Here is a 13,112-nt window from a genome sequence, read left to right as displayed (position 1 = left end):
CTTTTTATACAATTAGCAGATCAACTAAGTTTCCTTCTGTTATTTCTGTTTCGGCAAGTGATCTAATTTTGCACAGTCCCACGATGGGTGTAAATCTGGACCCAGAACAGGCTCATGTTTTTCAGCTTGATTCAACACTAAGCCATAAATTGCCTTCAGTTTGAAAGACCACAGGCCAAACTGTTTAAGGAACTATATTGAAAAGGAAACTGTGAAGATAGTACATCACTTTCCCCACCCCCATTACTAAGGGATGTTGAGTCATTTGAGTTCTGTCCAGTTTTAATGAATGACTAGGATTCAGAGCCCGGTCTTCTGCATTAGTTACGTGATGGTGAGGATTATGTTCTCCCACATAGATAGATGAAGGAGTTTGGCAGAGATGTCTTCACATTTAGCGCAATAAGTGTAAATGTGACGAAACTAAATATGTCTACTCCATCTATTAAAATCTATTTATCCAGTTTTGTCTAGATGTGACATCCTGTTAGGGCACAATATCCCCCTCGTTAATCGGTGGTGGGTCAAACTTGTGATGAAAAGATAAGTCATAGATTTGACCATACAATAATTCCCATGTGTCAAAGTCTGAGGTTTTTGAGTTGATTTTTGAAATAGGGTCTGTGATCAAGATAGGCTTAAGATATTTAAGATTTTTGTTCTAAGACATAATATAAACGTAATCAAAGCTGCAATCTGTAACTGTTTTGTTATAAATGCAAAAATTGTCATTATGAACTGACAGTACAGTGAGATACAGGTCAGCTGTGTAAATATCCACTGTCTGTGGCGCCACCCAGTGGCCCTAATTTGATTTGCAAGAATCTATCGCTCCCAGCTCAGTACAACCAATCAGAGTCAAGGGGAGTGTCCGAGAAGTGTCAATCACTCTTGTGCATACACTGCTGACAGGCCCCCTGGCACAGCCTGTACTGGGCAGTGCCCCTCCCCCACACAGGCGCAGTGCTGCCCTTACCTGGTCAGATACCTTCATGCCCAAACTGCAAACAATGGTGGTGAACAGTCAACAACAACAGAGCTGAAAAATGCCCCACCACTGACCCTGTCAAAAAGAAGAAATAAGAACACTTACAACATAAAGCAGTGTAAAAAGAAGGAATTGGACCAAGCCAGAGAGATAACAAGGATACATATCGGAGCGTCATTTCAGAGCTGGAGGGAGCTGCAGGACTCGGAAAGACTCAAGAGCGTTTCAGAGTTAGCAGCTTTCCTGCTGGGCAAGTAAGGACTCCTGTTTGATATATATTTTATTCTATGTTTTAACCACAAGGCTATGGTGGCGGCAGTTACCCTAATACTCGCAATAGCGCATACGGCTGTACGATGTTGCAGTCAAGCTACGTAGCTTATTAGCTTGTATGCTAACTCCGATGTTTAGCTCTGTCTTTATGGCTGCTGGTTAGCAAAAGTGTCTTTCAAGTGACCGGGCAGTTATAACTTTAGTTTGTGTTCAGTACTGGTTGAATTGGTTTAGAGAAATAATGTTACTCCTGTGTCGGAAAGGCAGCATGACAAAAAAGTTGCACTGGGTAATGATTACGTGGTAACTCCGTCTGCTGCGGAATATTGTTTGTTATTCGGGATATCTACAGTGATCTGCATGAGGCACTCGTCATTGTAATTTAGTTGCACTGGTCAGAAAGGGAACAATCGGGACACTTATGTTGTTGTTATTCTGAATGCGCCATCTTGGTTATCTGGTGTCCTCTGTTACCATGGTTACAAGCCTGCTCATGCAGGCAGGCTTCACTATGGGAGGGGGAGGGGCTCTGAAGGTAGGGCTGCAGCCAGTGCAGCAGAGAGAAATAAGTAGGGACCTGGGAGCTGTGCTCATTCAAATTTTCTGACTAAGTCCACATTTTTTCTCAAAACTCTAGACTGCAGCTTAAAATGTTCCACAATTTAATCAAACAAGACTTAGTTACAAACAGTCAACATGTGGTTAAATTAGTCTACGGACCTTAAACGTCACGATTGCCAAACAGAGAAAGGTGTACTGAAAGACGGCAAACAAACAATGTATGTCAAACAATTAAATGAATACTCTTAATATGGCTGAAAAAAAAGAGTTCTATTCTGATTTAGTGCTTGTGGCATTGTAAACACACATCTTCATTGGATTACTTTTGTCGGCGGCTGTGTAAACAGTTAAATAAGAATCGCTAATCAGAATGATTTGAGTCATATTGAAGACATATTGTCCATGTAAATGCAGCTATTGTTCCTCAGAGTCTGATCTGTGTTCTTTCATGTGATCTGATTCTGGGGCTTGAACCTATTTAAACCAATGAGGTTTAATTTCATGGTTTGCTCGCCGAATAGAGACTTAATGTTTTGGATAAAACCATCCTTCACCAACTAAACATTACTCCCGTTCAGTGTTGTTTATTGCAGATGTTATAGGCCATGTTCTGGTTCCTACTTAGGTCTGTTGCTTCTAGTAATGGTGGGGATTAAAAAAAAATCTCCATTCTGATTCCAGATGTCTTTCTGTCTAAGTTGACTTTTTTTTAAATTATCCATTATATTTGAAGCTCTTCATAGCCTGGGCCAAATAGGTCAATGAGGAAAACAGCATTGCTTCTTCTGTCCAAACAAAAGTTTTGGACTTGTTTTTCCGTACCGTTGCCAACATGCACATTTGTCGGCATTGGATGTAGCAGCTGAGAAGTCCCATCAGGCCCATTTTGATGAGCAACACCACAAAAAAAATAATGTGAGCATATTTTAAAAGACGAGGTCTTTTTGATTCTACTCTGTGTATGCGCTCCAAACTGGAAGGTCAAAGAACAACATCTGGCTTTGAAATGTGCCACGCAAGCTTGTGGCAGATTTTCTCTTTTGTGACTGAATTTCTTATTTCATTTTCTTTTCTTTTCTTTTTTTTTGTCTCTGAAATCATTAGTGAATCATTTACAGTCATTCAGCTATCCTCCCAGAGACACAAACATGATGAGAAAAGTAGACCGCACTCATCCCTGTCATCCGAAAGAATCTAATATTTATTCTGGCAGCCTTTCGTCTGTCTGTTTTCTGGAAGTTCGGATGGCACTTTATCCATTCAGTTGTCCGTGTACTTGTTTACGGAGCAGCTGCCTTCACACATGTACAGAGAAGCCAGCATGACGGTGGAAAGAGAAAATTACAAGATAGACAGTATTAACAGTAGAATAGATCAATAAGATGACAGCATCAAATTGAATAAACATGTAAACTGCAACAACAATGAAGGCCTGCTCATGTGTCTGCACCAAATATGTCACTCTAGAAAACCTATTGATCCGATGATTGCTTGCAGAGCTCGCTGTTGAGCCAGCATACGTGGCAAAAGAGGGAGATTTTTCTTGCAGTCTTGGCAAATGGCCTGTCATGGTTTTGGGTTTTGGTCCGTTATTTCCTGTTTCATTTTGTAGTTGTATCCTCTTGTGTGTTGTCGCTTTCTACTTCCCTATTCCCCCATGTTCTTGGTGGTCTGTGTCCCTCCTTTGTTCCTTGTGCTCCTCCTCTTTGTTGGGTTCGTCTGTTTTTTGTCTTTGCGTTAGTCCTGTGTCCTCCAGCGTCTTCTGTGCTCCTGTGCTTGTTCTCCAGTTTTTGGCACCTGTGATTTCATTGTTTACACGTTTGGATTTTGGATTTTTGGACTCCAACCCTGCCTTTGTGTGTCTTGTGTCTGGGTCCCTTTGTGTAAATTGCGACATGACCTACCCTCAATGCCCCCACCCACATGTAACTCTACATCACAGAAGGGTGTGAGTGAAAATTATTTTAGTAAGTGTGTGTTGAGGAGCGACCGTTGCCAGAATGGCTTTCAAAAACGAGAAAAGAATGAATAAAATGGTGCAGGGCCGCAGTCCAATCTGGCATGGTCTTTTTTGCAGGCAGCGTAATAAAACATTATTAAGCATTTAATGGACACGGAGTTGGTATATGCTCCCAAGTGCAGGAGTCTTCAACATTTTTATTAATTTGCCAGGAAATTACAAATTATGAAATACTATTATCAATACTCTCAAAATGATTGTCCTGCCATTGTTGGGCTTAATACTTCATGTGATCCTCAGTTTCTTGGCAGTTGATGTATATTCATAAATGATGTCATCATGCATATGATATTCTGATATTCATGTTGTCCCAGATCTTCTTGTTGATTGCCACAACGACAAAACAACAGCAGCGCTGCCATTGTGGCAGTTGTTTTGACTTTAGGACGAGGTCTGTGCCATCCTCACTTACTCAGATTATACTGAAATTTTACAGTCATGGTACCGTATGAAGAAATAGGACTTTTTCATCAACTACCGTCCGGAAGTATTGGTGTAATACAGAAAAAGTCACTCCAAAGGTAAGATAGGATAAGAAAAGATCCCGGAAAAGTTTCTCTGTAGTGAGGCTGCCAGCCAACTCCAAAACAAAAACACTCGGAAGAAGGAAACGGTCTCTGCCAGAGTGAGTTCTGCTGTTGGCTGTCCTTTTCTTTTGATCAACCAGAGATTACTTTTCCCTGTAAATGCACAATAATTCTTAATGTGTGTTTGCTATTATCAGATTATTATCCCACTGAGTGCCTGTGTGTGATCTTTAGGCTGGACCCCAGGTGCTGGAGTGCTCCACGAGCCTGCAGACATGATTGGGATCCTGTCTTTGGCTGACAGAGCATATGCTTGAGGCACGCTATTAATACAGATGGCTGAATGCTTTTTTGTACTCTATATTTTCAGCGAGCTTTGAACTGTCTCCCACATCTGCATGAAATGCAAGGATTCAAGACAGCAAAGGCGTGATGAGTGAAGAGTGAAATGGATAGTTTGTTGGTTTAGTAGCGGAGCCTCGTAGAACGAATGAGACAACACTGTGGAATTTGTTTGTTTAGACAGGACTCTCTGGTGTCTTCCCATTTTCCAATTTCCGAGACTTGCAGATCTATTATGTTTACTTGTTTTAGAGAGTTGAAGAGATGACAGAAAAGACATGCCGTGATCTAATATACCATACTTTTAAGAGCGAAAGGAAGTCCATGATACTGAAAGCATCCTGACAGTAGCTCCTGATCGCAGCACTCTACTCGTACAATATCCCTCTCTCCTTTGGTATCCACACATGATTAGTCATGCATGCCTCATCATCTGATCTCCTGGAGGTCAGCATATCTATGAGGCCCCTGCATTGAGCTTGAAAATCTAAACAGTATTTTTTTTGTATCCGGGATCCGATTCTTGGACTCAACTTTTTTTCTATATTTTTTTGAAAAAAAGGCAAAAAGAGCTCTTCCCAGATGTTGTTTCGGTCTGGGAGTCACTCAGCATCCCTGCCATGTGATCCACAAGCTTAAAAGAGAAAGATACAAAGGGTAGAGAGCGAGAGAGAGTGAGGGAGAGAAATGAGGTTGCGTCAGCTCAGTGTTTGTAAACGTTTGAGAGAGTGAGAGCTTTGTAAATTGAATTTCCACTGGGAGAATAAATGGTATGGTTTTGTCTCAGATTACACTGGAAAGTGTGGTTTCTTGAGTCAGTGTGAACCCACACACATAGATCGACCATGGAACGTGTCAGTCAAAATGCGGAGAGATAAGAAGTACAAGAACACAACTGAAATAACCTCCAAGGAAAATGTTTATTATTAGATTTTCTATTACATCAGAGACAATAACTAATTCCTTGAGGACTTTTGCTTGACAACATTGCGTTCTCAAGAAAAGGCCTCACCATCGCTGTGCGGAAAATGCACTCAGACATGGATCAGTTACCGTGGCTGCAGCCATCGACTGGCAGCCGGTTCCTTGGAAGAACTGTATACCATTATCTATGACAGCATGATTTCTATGACATTAATTGTATTCCACATGTACACAAAGTTTTTATTAAAATCCGATCAGGAGAGCTATTCCTCTACTTTGTGCTCTTGTGATAAGAAGCCAATCTTTGTCCTTATCTAAACTATGGACTAATTACTGAAGACATACAACATACATTATTAACCAGATCAGGCTGATGTGATAATCCTCAGACACATTATACAGTTAGGCTTCCATGTGATCCGGGTGGAGGGATTATAAAAAGCAGTAAGTTATTTGTAGCCAGCCACTTCCAGAAAGGATTTTAAAAAGAGCTTGACTATTTTTCACCTGTTCTAAGTGCTGTATCGTAGGCAACTTGACTTAGTTTCAGTTTCTTGAAGAAGTTCCACCTCCTATCCGAGAGGCTTCTTCAGTTCTGCCTGACTGGAGGTGAGTGTGCAGGCTTTCACACTCCTAACAGTCATTAAGGACACATGTGTGCTCTGAGTTTCAGAGTTGTAAGGCAACCCTCAAAGATGTGTGCATTGTTTCCTCCTTGACAGCAGGTCCTTGACCTGAAGAGTGACCTCCTGTGTCATCTATGTCAAGCTGCAAGCGGTCATCTTTAAATAGAGGAGGTGGCCTAAGGCATTACATATCACTCACCTACAAGGAAGTACTGAGTTCTCTCCCCAGAGAGCTTAACAATCACATCTGAGCTCACCTCACCTAGCCCTACCCACACGAAGGCCGGTTGGGTCAAGGACTCTTAAATTCAGAGCTCAGACGTGTCCTTAACGACTTTGTAAGGACACTCCCGCATGGAATCTAAAAGCCTGCAAACTCCTCTCCAGTAAGTTAGAACTGAAGAAGCCTCTTGGATGAGAGGTTGAAACATCTGTGTAGGCTCTTGGCTATTAAAAGACGATTCAGTGCTTCAGCCGTCTCGGATTTCTAAAGTTCTCTCTCTCTCTGTGGGCTGGTTCCAAATTAATCTGTGGGGTTAAATTGCTGGTGGGTTACAATATTCTGCAGAGATTAAGGGCTTGTAATAAATCTTTTTGACATGCAATGCAATGCAATAGGCAGCAACATGAACAATCAGAAAAAGTTACACCAATTCCAGTGGTATAGTAGATGTAATGTCCTTAATGGTTGTGTGAACAGTCACTGCATCTACTCAGGGTTAAAGCTGAGCTGGGCTTTAAAGGTAGTTTTGCAGGTTAGCCAACTGAAAAAATGAAAAAAAATCCTTTATGTTGCACATTTGACGAAGTGTTTCCTATTTGCACGATTGAAGGCTTTATGCACAAGGAAATGTATTTTTGCTCAGCAGTTAATTTACAACTTACTGATTCAAGCATTTGCAGACAGGATGTTACTTTCACTTTCACTTAAATTTGTTAGTCTTGTCTGATGGGAATGACTGACGTTACAGTAAGCCCTCATTCCAGAGAAGTAATTGATCCTTTTCATTCTAAAACGTTCTGTGGTGCACCAGCTACACAGTAAGTACACTAAGTCTATTATCTGGTTATGGCATGTGACACAAAAAAAAAAAACATTTCCCATCATCTTGTTTTTTTCCTTGGGTACCGTTCTCCCCCCTTAAGTCACGTGGCCAGTGGGTGCTGTATTCCCGTTACATCAGCTCATCCAGATGACAGAGCAGGATAACCTGACCTCACACATGAAACACGATATTGTCTGTGGCTCAGTGCACACTCATAAACATTACATATGCACACAAATACTGAAACAAACACGAATCATACAAGATGCATACGTGAGTTTGCACATAAATACAACATATTTCTTTATCTATGTTTGTTGGACCCTTTAGACCCTCTGCTATGAGATGTGTCTGTTGCCTGGATTGACAAATCAAAACTGACTCATTTTAATACTTTGAGAGAAAAAGAAACAGAGTTGTAGCCAAGTGAAGTGAGCAAACATCTGAAGTGAGACCATGAAACAACAAGCAGGAGAGGGGAAAATATTAGTAGAGACTGTGCAAATTGAGATGCATTGACAGAAAACAAGATAAGGGACGGGAGCAATAAGGAAAGATGGTTAAAGGGCGTTATTGGGTCTAATTTGTGTGTGCTCACGGAAGCCAGAAAAAAACGTTCTGGAGAGTCACCAGCAGAGCGTACTTGATTTCTGTATAGTTGAGCCCACCCTCGTTAGAAAAACAACCACATTGGTTGACCATGCAAACCACTGATTACAACCCACAATCTCTGTTTATTGTAAGGCGACGATGACTAGTAGTGGCTGCGGTAATACTTACAGAAGCAACACAGTGCCCTTAGGTGCAGAGTGGAAGGAGGATGGGGTGGATGGACGGATCAAACAAACACTTCACAAACAATCACCCAGGCGGCTACTGTTTGTGTTGGGCACTAACGCATTACGCACTAATATATTACTCTAACATTATTACTTTTCCCAGTAGCAAGTAGTGTAAGGGATTACAATTTCAAATTCGGTAATGTTAATATCACAGTTACTATGATAAGTAAGTGTTACCACGCTGCCAGAATCATGTGAGTTTAAGGTTCTAGGTTGGCTGCCTTAGGTCAGCCCAGGTGATTTCAGCTACCTGCCAAAAAGCTGAAGGATCGAGTTTGAGGCAGAGCGGTATGTCTCTGTCAGTTTGTCTCAGTCAAACATGCAAAGAAACCTGTGTTCTGTTGCAAATTATGTGTGAGCAACAAAATGCTTTGTAAAATACTGACGCGCTTCTGTTGTAACTCGAAAAAACACTGAGTGACACTGAGGAACTTCATTTCGGCGCAGGACACGGTTGAGGAGACAGGTTAAGTGGACACAATCTGAAGATATGTTACCTATCTGAAGGTAATAAAGGTCAGGTATGATGCCGGTGCTGTGGAACTGGCATGTTGCTTTTGAAACAGTGATAAATAATGCTTTGGGAGTCATTGGCAATCATCTTGAACAGTGCCTCAGGTACGAGGATGTGTTGGCGCCTACTTCCATAGATGGCTTCATTCCAGCAGATCATTTGATCACCTGTGCTGCTCAGATAAGAAAAACCTAAGCTGTGAAATATAAACATTTCTGTGTTTTCATGTAAGAAAAATGGGCTGATGGTTATTCCAAGAACGAGAGATATATTCTACACCTGGAGACTTTAAATGCATGAACTTTCTTTCGAGGAATTTGCCTGAATGGGTGATATGAGACGTTTTATGTGTTTTGGCACGAGAAGACACACAGCAGTTGTAAAGGGGGGTTGAAGTTATAAAGAATCCAGACAGCGTGAATAATCTGTATGTTAGTGCAACTAAACCCCTTTTACAACAACCATAAGACCCCAGGAAACTAATAGGAAGAAATGATTTTAAAAATAATAAAGAATCACAAATGCAAATAGAAACTCTTGATTTGCTCTGAAGGTTTATTGCATCTCCTGTCAGTGTGCTGACAGCTTCTCTTAAAGCCCAGGGCTCGTTGCCATCAGAGACACTCCCTGGCTGTTCCCTTTAGATAACGGACTTCTGCACATTTTCAAGTTGTAGATTTAGTTTTCATAGTTTTAATGAGGTCAGGTGAGATTTCTTTTTTGATGCATTCAACATGACTTCCTCTATATCAATGGCCTGACCCTGATTTGACTTGTGAAAAGGGCTTGAAGAACTTTGTCTTTGTCCTCAGTGTTCTCTTAAAGAAAACTTAGTTCACTCACTCAACTCTGGAAAAATAAATAAATAAATGAATAAGTAATAAACTGACCATCTTTCTTAATACCAATGATATCCTCCAAACTGCTTCCAGACCACAGCGCAGCACTGAAACAAAACTAATCAAAGTCACAAATGAAATGTAGTGGATGGGAGTCTGTGTCGGTTCATTTAATGACTTTTGAGACATGTTTGTCGAGCTTCTCATGACGTTCATCGTGGCCTCCTCCAGGACCATTTAGAAAAAAGTAATTGACTGTGGAAAGCTGATCTGAAGTGATTCATCTTTCACATTACTATAAACCTCCTGGCCCCAGAGAGCTCTTAAGCTTTTTGGCAGCCCCCTGGGCTCAGCTCTAGGTCCTCTTTTGCTCTCATGTTTCATTCATTCCTCAATATTTGAATCTGGTGTAATTGATGGACCTAACCTTGAATAATACAAAATATTGTAAAGGACAAAATAACTGAATATTGTGTCTTGCAGCAGGGTTGATAACTCTTATAATTATTTCTCAGTTTAATCAAACTCAGTTTCTAACATTTTGAACGCATTTTCTACATCACACACCTTTCACTAAGCGTTTAATAGGATGTATTTAACCTGCATAATGTATTTTCTAATGCACTTTTAACCCAGTAGCTGGTTTGTGCAAAATCCTCCAAGCACAGAGTGGATTAAGTTGTTTAACGTCATCTCAGCTAGAGCACATAAATTTGATCTACAAGTTGAAGCCAAGTCTGAATACAAAGGATGTTTCCCTGCCGTGCTTTTGGAATGCATGAACATCCTCAGACATGTGCTGGTAAAAAACCTCACAAACAACTTTGGGACTAGCCTCAGACCTCCAGATGGGAACTTTAATAAAGACAGAAGTGGTTGGTTGGTCAGGGACGTATTTGAATTTTGACTGTCATAAAGAAAATAGAAGCCAGAAAACACATTTTCATTTCTAAGGACTAGACAAAGTATAAACAGGATATTTTTGTTGTAACAGAAAAAGTGCATTAAATTATGATTGTTGTGTTCTATGGCAGTTTGCCACTCTTTGTATTTTTAGGGCTCGACCTCGACCTGCGAGGTCCCTATTGTTTTTGTAGTGAGGATTTTTTGTTGCAAATGATCACATTTTTCTTGGAAAATACTTCACACCTGCCGAAAAATTTCATTATGTATTGTTGTCCTTGATTTCCATCACTAGGTGGTGCTATAATCAAAGAAAGTGCATTTTGGCTTATAACGCACATATACTTTGTCGGACATTCAAAAACCTTATAACCACATGTTCAATGAATTGTGCTAAATCTTGTAATATAGGGCACACCCATTTCCGAAAACCTACTTTTTCAAACTCCTCTCAGGCGATTTCACTGATTTGCACCAAACTTTGCACACAGCATCTGTGGACACTCCTGACAGAAAGATAGTACATGAATTTTGATATTCCAAAGAATAGTCAAGTTATTGAATAACAACTTCCTGTACATTTTGCTCAAAACACGAAGTGTTGCATATCTTCACATCGGTCTGTCTCAATGATGTGAAACTCTGGCGACTACTTCCCCATGAGCCACTAAGGCTCTATGCTAAATTTTGGCCCATGACCACTTGGTGGCGCTCTTTAAATTAAAATATTTTGTATCTCAACATCTGTTGGTGGGATTAAGACAAAACTTGGTACAATTTTGCCAATGCCCTCCTGAGGACAGCTGACTAAACTATAACCAATCCGCCACTAGATGGCGCTCTGGTGGCAGTCTAATAAACATTTGGCACTGTGCCCACACCATAACTATTTCCATTAGCAAAATCGTCAAAAAATGAAAAACATACTTTTTCGACCTCCTCAAAGGCCATTTGACTGATTTGCACCAAACTTTGCAAGTAGCATCTGTCGACAAAACTTATCAAAAGCTTTCACCTACGTCACACCTGGTGGCCGTGGTGGTGCAGTCCATTTTGATGCTTCGCCGTGAAACCATCTTGTCATTATAGCTTCCACATACAATTTGCCATCTACTCCAAATTGCTCGAACATGTAGATGATGTTGCCCTGAAAAACTCCTCATCAACATATGTGTAGAATATGTTGCATCCTGGGTGACCCATGTTTGGAAAAAGATGCCGCAAAAGAGCCCTCTTGGATGCCTGTATGATAGATAAAAACATCCTGACTCTGTGAAATTGTGTATATTACTCGGATTTAGTTGCAACGTCCCCTAGATACGATGTCGAGGCATCAACAAAACAACATTTCGGAAGCAGACCTTCTGTTCTTCCCCAGCTACATTAATAATATCTTTAATGGTTTTGATCACTTTCTACATGTGTTAGAAGCATAAATACACATTTGCAGATCAATTTTAGATCAAGTGAATATGAAGCAATATAACCAATATAACAGCACAGTTGACTAAATTGTAATGAACTGTGATCAAATGTCTTCATTTTTCAGTTGTTTTACACAAAACAGATGTTAAATCAAATATGAATTGAAGTCACAAAGAAGCTGATTTCACACGGGACTAATATCACCACATGACCTCTGTGTCTGGCCAAATATGGCAGGCAAGTTGCTGTGAAGTTTTCTGTGAGGTCATAGACAACCTCTGCAATTATTGCACAAGACTAGAGGACCCCAGGTGACACTAGACCTGTGTGAATATGGCTAAAGGCATTAATACACTCTTTAAAATGACTGATAAAGAGCTACTATGCCACTAAGATGCAAGCAACTCATCTGGAAGATTTAAAACAATGCAACTTATTGAATTTTTTTCCTTCCCATTTGATAATCATTCCCTTGCCATGTTCAAGAGCCCTGGAGGCTGGAATTTAACTCTTAATTGGACCTGTTGTCTGGGGAAGGGGACGAGGGAGAGGGAGAATGGTGGATTATCATCAGGCATTAATATACACAGCCCCTTCTTCCCTCTCGTACTTAATTACTTTTCAAAGAGAGTCACATAAAGGGTGCATGGGATGTAAAGCGTGGGAGTTTCCTCCGCCCTCTATCAAGAAGATCTATGAGATTCACCTCATAAATTCTCATCCTTCTCGCAGCCCCGTCTCCTCCTCAGTATCAAAGGATGTCACTGTGGTGTAGGTGTTCCACTTTGCACATGAAAGGCCGAGTTGAGATGAAACAATCATACAAGGGAGTTAACCGAAGACACGCAATCACATGCAGGAATTTTAGGGAGTAACGGGGAATATTTGTCTTTATTTGCTTTAGTTGCAGAGGAGGTAATATGATATCTGAAACAAAGGCAAATTCATTTCAGTGCGCAAACAGTTTGTCCTCACACCAAGAAAGAGTTACATCATTCAAACCCAAAGGCACAATAAATGCTGCTATAATGATTTGAAAAATGTTTCAAGCCAGAGGTCTGGCCTGTTCTCAGTGTCTATATATAACCCCCTCGTCCTGCTTTACTGAAATTAGATCTGTGATATAGTCTCTAAATTGTTTTTGCTGTCAGCGCTGAGACTTATTGAGAATCAAAGATGACAGTTGTTGCACTCCGTGTGAACATTTGCTAGTTCTTGCACAAAACGGAGTTATCTGAGAAGGTTTTATTATGAACGTAACAGAAAATCATTCAAACCTGTG

General features: G+C 40.6%; 1 long non-coding RNA gene across 2 annotated transcripts in view; it reads left to right on the top strand.

Annotated features, from left to right (window-relative positions):
• Positions 1–955: 955 nt before the first annotated feature.
• LOC119013095 overlaps positions 956–13,112 on the top strand; it is a 39,826-nt gene continuing 27,669 nt past the window's right edge. For both annotated transcript variants that reach the window (XR_005072690.1, XR_005072689.1), the window contains exon 1: positions 956–1,242. This is a non-coding gene — a long non-coding RNA (uncharacterized LOC119013095). The remainder of the gene's footprint in view (positions 1,243–13,112) is intronic.

The sequence above is a fragment of the Acanthopagrus latus genome, chromosome 22, assembly GCF_904848185.1.
Source record: "Acanthopagrus latus isolate v.2019 chromosome 22, fAcaLat1.1, whole genome shotgun sequence".
NCBI lineage: Eukaryota > Metazoa > Chordata > Actinopteri > Spariformes > Sparidae > Acanthopagrus > Acanthopagrus latus.
This window is presented reverse-complemented; position numbering and strand designations above follow the sequence as displayed.